Source organism: Octodon degus, unplaced genomic scaffold (genome assembly GCF_000260255.1).
Source record: "Octodon degus isolate 3935 unplaced genomic scaffold, OctDeg1.0 scaffold00003, whole genome shotgun sequence".
Lineage (NCBI taxonomy): Eukaryota > Metazoa > Chordata > Mammalia > Rodentia > Octodontidae > Octodon > Octodon degus.
Genome location: NW_004524579.1, coordinates 28860308 through 28872182, shown reverse-complemented (window position 1 = coordinate 28872182; position 11875 = coordinate 28860308).

Below are 11875 nucleotides of genomic sequence, written 5' to 3'. Positions count from 1 at the left end.
AAGAAGAAGAAGAAGAAGAAGAAGAAGAAGAAGAAGAAGAAGAAGAAGAAGAAGAAGAAGAAGAAGAAGAAGAAGAAGAAGAAGAAGAAGAAAAGAAATTGATGAAATTAAGTTAAGAGCCAGAAAGATAGCTCAGTGAACTAAGTGCCTGCTTAGGCAAGTGCAGGGACTGGGGTTTGATCCCCGGCATCACAGGCTGCTCAGACCCCACCACCAGGCATGCTGAGCCCGCCACAGAGACTGGGAGTGGCAGCACACAGCTGTGATCCCAGTGCTGGGGAGACTGAAAACAGTCGGATCAGTGTGAGTGAGAGCTGTGTAACTGCTACATATATGTTGCCTATATGTAACTTCTTACTTATAGGTAACTGAGTTCTAAGCAAAATCTCCTGTACCAAATACATTTTTAAAAAATTAAGTTTAAAACAGTATTTTGTTCATTTAAACAAAATTCAACCATATCATATATAGGTAAGGAAAAGAAATAATTCTAGGGAAGTAGGATAAGAAAAAATTAAATTAGCATTAATTCCTAGAGAAAATAGTGAAAATAAGAGATTTCTAAAGATGACTCCACAGGCCTGCCAGATAGCTCAGCAGACTAAAGTGCCTGCTTAAGCAGATCACAACGGCTGGGATTCGATCCCTGGTGTGCTGTGCCAGCCCCGTACCCGAGGTGCACTGAGACAGCAATTGTGATTGGGCGTGGTGGTGTGCACCTGTAATCCCAGAGCTTGGGAGGCTGAAAATAGGAGGATCACTATGAGTCCGATCTACACAGTGAGACCCCATAGAGCCTGTAGACTCTGTCCTAAATACATACATACATACATACATATATACATACATACATATATACATAAAAATAAAGATGATTATACAATGGGATGCACCTGAGGACCACTAGACCACACCAAGGACATTTGTTTTTTCTCTTGTTTTTATCTTAAAATTTTCTTTTATTATTTCTTTTTTCTCCCTATCCTCTGATCTATAATAGTACGTATTGGTAATTCCCATCTATCAGTTAATCATATATCATTTTATTTTTTCATTACGGATATATAACTCCTAGTAAATTGCAATTCCATAAGACCAGGAACCAAGTGTTTATTGTTCTTCTTTATGTCTCCCCAAGGCTGGAAATTGAGTCTATTTTACTCATCTCAACCTCCACAGCTTTCATTTATCTGGTGCAGTCTCTATTTTGTTGTAGTTGTTGTTTTCCTCCTTTGTCTCTTCTCCCTAATCTCAGTTTCTCTTTCTCTAACATGTGGATTTGCACTCATCCACTTAATGTATATAATCTATTCTCTTTCATGCCTTTGTTGAATTGGGTGTTCAATTTTAAAAACTAAGTATCTTTATTTTGTCTGTACATGGTATATACATAAAGTTATTTTGCAATCAATTTAATTTATGTCATACTTTTTTGATCTTTTGCTTTTGAGATCTCATGCTGTTATATGTAAATCTAGCTTATTTCGTTTGACTAATGCATAATTAACTGAATCTATCAATATGTTACAAAAATAAATATAAAAGGAACTCAATGAGAAAGTTTCTAGCTGGCCACAAATTGTCTGGATTATTACTGAATTTCATTAAATTTATTTGGTTAATGGCTAGAAACAGAATTAGTAGAGTGTTCATTTCATTCACAAAAGGTAATAGTTTTATAGATAAAGAGAATGGCAGCATGGCACCATACCCATACCGCCAGCCTACTGTCTCTGTCATAATGACCTCTGCTTTTTTATCTGATCATATATTCTTGAGAAATTAACTGCAATAGCTTCTTGCTTTGCACACCTTGGGGAAGAGTGTGGCATGTTTGGGCAAGTCATGGGAAAAGAGAAACTATTCATTGATGTTTTCCTTTAGATTTCAGGAATGCAATCTCAACTTCCCTCAAGCAACAGCTATACTCACTCTCCTCATCCATTCAAAAGATCTATGATTATGATCTCTTCTGAGATCTGAAGCCCTAGTTCAGTGTTTCTTTAGGCACAGTCCCCAGACTTACATGCCCATCAAAATACCTCAGTCATTTGTTACAAATAAGGATCCCAGAGTCCTTTCCAGATGACTTGCTTTCTAATTGGAGGTGGGACCCCAAAATTACACTTTTTTCAACTTCCTCTGTGATCATTATTCACATTAGGGCTCAGTCCTTTCTTCATAATTCTTGGTTACCTAATACAAAAAAGTTACAGTGTTTATAATCTCTAGACACTAATAGACTGCATAGTTATAGAGTGTTATAAAGGAACCTGCTCACTGGCTCTACTTCCCTGGTCATCTGATTTTTAAATTTATTTTATTTTATTTTTTCATTTTTATGTGTTTGGTACAGGATCTCACCACACAGCTTGGACTTATAGTGATCCTCCTGTGTTCAGCCTCCCCAGCACTGAGATTACAGGCATGCACCACCACACCTGGACTCGGTCACTGGCTCAACATGCCCCGTGGGCGAGGTCAGGGTGGCACATGGGACCAGGGATTGAACCCTGTTCCCTTTGCTTGCCTAAGCAGGTGCTTAGTCCACTGAGCTATCTCATGAGCCCTGATTTTTACATTTATAGCAAAAGATCTATCTAGGCTACACATTTTTATAAATCAATATCCTCAGACAATTATTTCACTTAGGATAGTATAAAAATAAGAGATTATTTTGAGATATTAGTTCAAGTTCTGTACTATGCAGAAAATCATACTCTATTATAATTTATGCACACATATAGATAACTGAGTTCTAAACAAAATCTCCTAATTTAGGAAGAGGTGAGGGCCCTCAAATTAAAGCTAAAAGGCCAACATTTATTCATTCCACATTCTCTTCTCCATCGGAGACAGACATTTTCTCTACTGCTAGAATATTGTACATTCACCTTTGTGCACAGTTTTTTGGTTTGGTTTTGTTTTTTGGCAGAACTGGGGTTTGAACTCAGGCCCTTGAGCTTGCCAGGGAAGCTCTTATTCCACTGAGCCATCGCCCCAGCCCCTTTGTGCACAGTTTTTTCCATACTGGAGAAAAAAGAAGAGCTACTTGCATTAACTGAAAGGGTTCCTTTAAGCTTACTCTTATAGGCAGAGATCTTTCCTATTGGAATCAAACTGGAAGTGGTGTCTGTCATCACGCAGAAAGTAGAAGTGCTCTGGCTACTTCTTATACAATGCCCTAAAATCCAACCCTGGTGATAATGAGGCAGAACACATGAGAAGAGAGGATGCACACAGCTCTGCCCGACACACTAGGGCCATCTTTTCCAGGTAGTGGCAGGCAGATGGCAGCACTGCCACTGTGAGCCAAGACACAGAACCAAAGGGAGCCCTGATACTCAGGTGCACGCTAAACCAAAAGCAGATCAAGCGTCTCCTTGTCTCTGGCTGCCACACAACATGGGCACCGATGACTTAAGTTACTGAGGACTCAGTAAATAGCCTCACAAAGGACTGATGTAGTTTACTTTATCAAATCAGATTAGGGCCTTACTTTTTGGATGACAATGACTTCACTCAAAAGATTACAGTTACCGCTTCTGATTGTCAACAAACTACTCTGAAAGGCGCAAGAATGAGCTAGTGAACAGTTTGTATCTCATTTTAAATTACACTGTAAGAACTTTCATAGTACATATATTTATACTTTTACTATATATAACAAACTAATGCCTTATTATTGTTAAGCATATTTTGGATAATCCTTTTGAGTGTACATGTGTATATATGGTACTTTTGCACATGCACAAGTGTTCGGGTGGGAGGACGCGGAGATTAATGTTCCATTTCCTTCTCTAGGCCTTGGGAGGGGGAGCTGCTGGGGATCAAATCTAAGAGTGCTACATCCCCAGATATTTTTTTTTAAATTTTTATTTTAAGACAGGGAAGTTGTCCATCCCTGTCTCAATTTTGTGATCCTCATCCTTCAGCTTCCCAAGTAGCTGGGACTACAGGCGGTATGCCACCACACCCAGCAGCATGGTTAATTCCCTTGTCCTAGGTTTTATGTAAGAGAGAACTGGATTTAAATCAAATTTCAGTTTATGTTTTGGCATAGAGTGATTGTTGGTTTGCCCCCAGTTAGATGGATTGACTGGGACTCCAATGACTGATTTTAATCTCAAAGTGGAAATAGTGCTACATCTAGGAGATGCTTACAATTTAGGAGAGTGTCTATTCACTGATACCCCACATAGTCCTTAGTCTCCTGAGCACTTAACAAATATTTGAAAAAGCCCAATAATTGCTTTGCTTGTTTTTTTCTATTTTAGGGAAGGGTCTACAGGGTGTTCAGGTCTCACTATTAGATCAGAATTGTAGTGATCCGCCTGTTTACAGCCTCCTAAGAGCTGGGATTACAGGCCTGCACCACCACACCCAGTCTCAATTGCCATCTCAGCGTGCCCCGGAGGTGGGACCGGCACAGCAGGCCTGGGGATCAAACCCCTGTCCCCTGTGCCTGCTTGTAGGTGCTTTAATCTGCTGAGCTATTTGGCTGGCCCTAATCCAATAATTTATGCAATATCTCAATTTACCAAGAAGAGTAAAATACCTTGACCGCTAAGACCCTCCGAAGTCAGACTTAAATATGGTTCACCACCCAACAATCTACAAACACATATTTTCATCCTACTCAACTCTTCTATTCACTATCTTCAAAATATGTTTCATTCATATTCTACTCTTTCTTAGCTCTTTCCTTTGTCATTCCATATACTACCTTCTCTACCGTGTTCCATGCCAGATTGCTTTCCAGTTCCTTTCAGCTTTTCCAAGTCTTGCCCACTCTTGGGTATCCAAACGCTGTTTAAACTGCATTTTCTGTATGGTCTTCCCCCATCGCTTCCTCAATGTGTTCAGGTCACACATACCACACCTTCACTTTACACTTACTGTATGCCATCAAGATGTTTTCTATCTGACCTGTGTTTTTCTGTTGTTATTGTTTTGCCTGTTCTATTGCTCTGAATTTTTCAGATGAGGGTGACTTCCTGAGCACAGGGCTGATTAACTGTGAAGTCAATTGCATCCCAGGGTTCAGAAACTTGCCAGAGAAGCAACTTGTTGGATACCTCTTGCAAGGCCTCCTCACTGTTTCAAGCACCCTCTTTGTCAGCAGCCTTTTGGCCTATGTTTCCAAGTCAGTCCTTCCTTACAGCACTCAGCCCCCTCCCACATGAAATGTCTTTTTGCTTATTCACAACTCTTTTAGTAGAAAATGTGTAAACTACTTTGCATACATGTAAATTCAATATAACCATTTTCAGACAGGCAAAGATAGTCATACATGGTTAAAATACATGGAAAATTATAATGGTGTATCAAAGATTCTACATTATAAACCCTGTCAGAGAGAGGGAGCATTTCAAGAACAAAAAAACTCCCCAAAGTCATACCTTTAAATTCATGGTTCTTTTTAGACTACATCTCATAGGCAAGGTTCAATCTACAGCAAAGGCCCTTAACTCTAAAAATAGCAGTTTAGCAAATCATTCCCGAAGATCCTCAGCCTCACTGGTGTAGTTCAGGAATTCATGACAACTTTAATCTGCTTTGGGACACGTAAGTAACTGTCTCTGGAATGTAAGCTTCTCATTCTGATTTCCTTTAATGTAAAAAGACTCAGCAACAGGATGATTGGGAATCAGCAGTTCTCCATATCAGAGCCACTGAGGATTGATACAGGAAGGGGAAAGTGTGCTTCATTAAGTCTGGGGTCCTTTGTGTGATTTTGCAGAACGTTATATCTCTCCCAAATGTGATGGCAAGAAATTAGCATAAGTCCAACAATTTCCCATTCACTTCCACCTATACCGCTTCTGTCCTGAATATCCTGATGTCGCCCTTGCCCGATATGTTTCTTGGGTCAATCCCAGAGAAGGAAATGTCATCAACACTATCTGGAAATAAACTCACGCACAGACCTTGGTGCCCAAACTCTGTTGCTTTGAAATTACACTAGTAGGCAACTCACATTTCCCCTTGAATTATAATTTATCTTTCCTTGAAAGTTTATCTCTCAGGAAAACTCCAGCAATGCCAATGTAAATTTGGTTACGAACGCAAAATTAAAGAACATCCTAGTGCAATTCAGATGTCACAAAAGTAGATAAAAGGAAAGCTGAGTTAATAAAGGACATCATTTCTCCTTGAAGGAAAAAGTTTTTCTTTTAACTCTGAAATGTTTGAGATTCAGTTCTTTAATTTATCGGTTTCACTTGAGGTCACTCATGTAACTGCAGTGATCCAGTGGCTCAGCCACCCTGGGCTGTCTAATGTGGCCTCATCCACTACCCGAGGCTTGGAGAGGCCCTCATTCAGGTTACAGCTGACTGGAGCTGCTCCACATGGCAAAGATTTCTAAAAGAAAGAGATCGAGCTAGTTCTAGGTCCAGAGCAATGTCCTTCCCACTGGTCAAAGCAGCCTCAAAACAATCACCAATTCAAGGCTAAAGATGTAAAGCCCATTCTTTGTGGGAGAAACTTCAAGAACCAGTGGTTTTTAAAAATCAGCCACACGATTTAATTTCCAGGGGCTGGGGAGATGGCTCAGTGGAATAAGCACTTCCCTGGCAAGCACAAGGGCCTGAGTTTAATCCCCAGTTCTGCAAAAAAAAAAAAAAAATTAATTTCCATAACTCAAAAGAAACAGGTACTAAATACTCCACACTCAGCAGAGTTTTCTTTACTTAGTTTCTTCATTTAAACAAGGACATTTATTTAGGGATCATTACAAGATTGCAGGTATTAAAATGTCTTAAATGTGGCAGATGAGGTACCACATACCTGTAATCCCAGTACTTAGGAGGCTGAGGCAGGAGGATTTCTGCAAGGTCAAGGCCAGCCTGAGCTATGTAGTAAATTCAAGACCAGCCTGAACTACATAGTGAGACCAACAACTACAATGAAAAGTATAGTCAACGTGGAATCAAAAGAAATTGTAAGGAATGTGTTTGTACAGCTACGCATCTCATCCCTACCTAGATGAGCAGCATGATTAAATAATCCTGGTTCTTCACCAGTGAAACAACCTAAAATATTTTGTAAACATTCATGTCCCAGATTCACCTCAGATATACTAATTAGAAGTTTCCCAGACCAATGTTTTTCATTTTCTTAAACATTTTGATCTTGGAAACTCTCTATGATATTCAAAAGTGGAGAGGATAATATCATGAATTTACAATTCAATGTTCATTACCCACCTTCAACAGTTAACAATAGTTTTCTAGTCTTCTTTCATATTTTAGTCCTCTATATTCTTTTTTTTTTCTTTGTAGTATGTCAAAGCAAACGTTAGGCAATGTGATATTTTGCTTAACGTGTGTTTTTATTGAGGATTTCCCATATAATTGATGATCAGGTGATTACAACAGAAGCAGTTGGCTGTCACCAGAGACTCAGGGCTCTTCTAAATTCCAGGTCTCCCTCACAGTTAGGAAAGAGCCATGGAACATATTCTGGCCAATAGCCATGGGAAGAAATAGTTAGTGTCTTCCTGGTTTGAGTTTCCTTTTGTTCCTGCATCAGGGATCTTGGACGTGGCTGTCCCAGGGAGGCTAGCTTCAAGATGGAGACAGGCTGTCATTTCACAGCAAACTTTATGTCTGTGATTGCGAAGTAAATCCATACTGGCTTCAGGTACAACTTGAGTTTATCTTTTGATCATACCATATTTTTGAACATCTGGTTAAAAAGAAACACACTAGAGGCCCTATTCATTACTGCCTGACCTTGAAGTCAGAGGAAAATCAGCAGAGATTTTTCAAACCTCATAGTCTCTACTTCACAAAGTTATCATGAATGAAATAGTGGAGGTAAAATAATTTGAAACATTAAAAATTATTTTAAATTGCAGCAGTTTGTTGCAGTATGGTTCAGAGTTGAAAACCTGCCTCCTACCATCAATAACTGGAAAACCTAGTAAGGACTATGCACAATTTGTGAGGCAGAAAAGTTGCATTAATGCATCTCTAATTGGTGTTTCTAAAATTACTGATATTAGGTGTGCACGTGTATTGGCTTATTTTGAAAATATCAGAAGGAGGCTATACTGAGAAAAGAGAGTTCAAAACTGAGTTGCCCAACCTCTGCCACTGAAATATTGTTCTAGGTGCTCAGGAAGGGAAAGATACCCATTCATGGGGCCAGGGAGATGGCTCAGTGGAGTAAGTGCTTCCCTGGCAAGTGCAAGGGCCTGAGTTCAATCCCTAGTTCCACCAAAAAAAAAAAAAAACCATTCATACAATATGCTGTGTCTTTATCTTAATAGATCAATATCTCCAACTCCATCAACATATTTAATGGGAAAAACAAGTTCACACAGCAGTAGTGTAATTATAATACAGCATTGAAACTGGAACATTTTTCTCAGTTTAACAAGTATTCTAAATGCCAGGTTTAACTGGAAATCTGGGAAATATGCTTTCCCTACATACAAATGTGATTAGAAGACAGGGGAAAAGGAAAGTGGTAATGGTTTCATAGTTTAAAAGACATGGATACTTAAACTTTTGTTGGAAAGAACAGAGAAAGAAAAAGGAAAAAGTAAGAAGAAAGAAGAAAATGAAGAAAAGAAAAATAAAAGGATAAGGTTAAGAAAAGGAAAAGAGAAAGAAAGAAGAAAGAAAGAAAGAAAGAAAGAAAGAAAGAAAGAAAGAAAGAAAGAAAGAAAGATCGAACTTGATGTTCTCCCTCTGCTATAGAATTAAACCAGGAAATAGCTTTGTTTCCCCAAATTGAAGGGTCTTTGGAGACAGTAAACCATACCTTTAAAGTCAAAGAATTCTCCCCTCACAAGAAGTATGTGGAATACCTGACCTCCATCCCCAGTTGTCTCTGGGAAGTAAACAGGGCTAATGGCCAGAGGGAGAATATGTATGAGGCTTTGATGGCCAAGCTAAGAATTTGGGCTTTAATCCTGAGTCCAGCTTATCAGAGCAGTTCTGTCCCTTGCTCACACACTGTGATCCAGAAGATATGAGAAACCACAGAATAAATTAGTTGCATATTTCTAATGAGTCAAATTTTAAGAGTGATAGTAAGGTTTACAGAGAATGAAAATTTTAACTATAAGACAAGCAGAAGTATGAAATACAAATTAGTTATAACTAATCTTTTAAAAACAAAACACAAAAATTTGTGAAATGTTGAAATTTATTTTATAGTTTCACAAAATTAATCTATCTAATCTCCAGCACTGCAGCGGGGAATTTTGCATTTACTGTTCTCCAGAGAGGAGCACTTGATAGAGAAGTCTGAGAAGGCCATCAAAGCAAAAGGACATCAGCAAAAGGAAAAACCAGCCAGGACACGGGACCAACAGGCTATCTTAGGAAAGCTATTCTATCAATCAGCTTCTGGCAGCTGGAGCAAAATATACAACACGCACAGCTTGGGGGAGGGTAATTTGGATCACAGTTCTCTAGTTTCAGCGTGTGGTCTGCTGGTGCAAAGAGAGGAACGTTTGGTGAAAAGCACAGTGGAGCAAGATGCTCACAACATGGAGGCAACTGTGATTGATTGTCTGCTACTGTGTCACTCACAGCAAAGGCAAAGTGCAGAGTAGTGTAGGCAGATGAAAACAAGCAGGCTCACAAGAACTCAGGCAAAAAGTGTTGACACCTGGCTTCTAAGTAGCAGATGCCTCAAGCTTCTCTTCTGCCAACCCTGAAGCCAAGGTCACTCCTCTCATAAAACACTTTGTAGTGTTTTATACAAAGACACAAACAAGCACTACATAGGTGTTTCCCTTAGAAGTCACAGTGTACTACGTACATCCTGGCATGTAAAAGGCAAAAGCTCCTGTCTGTGGGATGAGATGGGATGGGATGGGATGGGATAGGATGGAACAGAAGTGGAAAGGCTATATGAATAAATTCTGTAAGAAAGAAAGTTCAGAGAAAATTGCTGGCTGGTCCTAACTGAAGCAGACATGTAATTTAATTTGAAATGCAATGTATGTACTGTTTTTAAATTAAACTTTGAATATTCTTACCACACATAAAAAGATAACTATATTTATGATACATTAATTAGCATGATTTAATCATTTCACAATGTAAATATCTATCAAAAGATCACACAGTACTCCATAAATATATAGTTGTTTTCCAATTAAAATTTTTTAAAATAAAAAAGTAAAGAACAATATGCAATATTTTTAAAAGAACATATTTTCATTTGCACGTGGGAGAGAAAATAAAAATACTAGGACTTAAAAGTATTATAGTAAGCAAAAATTTAATCTGAAGATATAAGAAAATGTGTTTAAAGAATGTAAATAAATTATTTAAATCATTAAAATATGTAATTAACTCAGTATATAACTTTTCATCTATACCACATAATATGTATAATAATAACACATATTAAGTAATACTTGCAGAAGATTTAGAGAAGAAAAAGAAAACAAAGAGCTAAAAATTCAGCAAAGTTCTTATTCTGTCTAGGGTGAAGACATTGTTGATGATAAGCGCAAGACACTGATAGGAGAAAATGACAGTACAGATGACTTCTAGTGAATTGTGGTGACTGGTACAAGATACAAAAATAGAATACACTTTCTCACCAGTTAAAGAAGAAAAAATAACTATCAAAAATCCTTGTTATTTCCAATAGATGACAGCAAAGTAGAAAAATAAGTAAGCACGGGAAACAGAAAACATACTATTACTCAGAAATGTCATAAATAAGTCAATATTAATAACAATAAATAAAACAAATTAAATTCAATATGCAATGACTAGAATAAGGAGATTGTCATACTTGACTTTTATAAGCTATACCATTGTCTACAGACGATAAAAAAGAGTGTGTAGAATTTAAAAGTGAAGAGTTTTTAAAAGATACACACGGTAAACATAAAATAATCAAAAACCCAAAGCATTTGGGTGGCAGTGTCTAAAATAACAATTCTAAAGTAATTGAATGCAAGCTCTTTTTTTGATATGGGTTTTTTTAAGCAGTTCAGACTAGTAGTGATCCTTCTGTCTCAGCCTCCCCAGAGCTGGGATTACAGGGGTGCACCACTGGCATAGCACGCAGGACTGAACTGCTAGGGGCCTTGTGCCTGCCAGGCAGGCACTTAGACCTCTGAGCTATCTTTCCAACCCAATGGAAGCTTTTAAATGGTAAAGAAAGGCAAAATATTACAAGAAAATATGGCAAGCATAAAAAGATTTTTGCCAATAATGTACTTTTATTGCATATCATGTGATATCAGTTACAGGAAAAAATAGCTAACTTTATGGTACATTAAGGATTAAGATTTTAGCATACTCAGATTCAAAAGTAACAGATTAATAAGACTGAAAGAAAAAAGAACAGATAATTCAACAGTAACTTCACAAAATTGCAGAGTATGCTCTTTCTAGAGTGCCTATTGAAGGTTGTTTTCAAAAATCAGCATATATTAAGTGACAAAAAATTTAATTAATTTTGAATGATCATCATAACAGACTATATTCTCAGATCATTTTGCAAGAAAATATTAAAAACAAATAGCAAAAGATTACTATTTATTCCAATGTACAAAAAATTTCTAGATACACTATTAGATAAAGTGATTATAAAGCGATTGTGAAACACTGAGACGTGAATCAATCTTTGATAAAGATCAATGATGTCCATCTGAGATAAAATAACATTACAATTAATAAGAACAGAAAGGGGAAACCTTGAAAGAGAATCAGAAACAGGGACACTGACTTAGAAAAGGGTTTCCTTTTGAGAAAAGTCTAATAACACAGTCAAATTTCTGGGAAGACTAACAAAAGCTAGAGATGACCAATCTGTAGAAAAAGCAAGTACAGAAGCAGAAAATATAGACACATATATGGAAGTAATAAAAATTATAAGGCATATACGT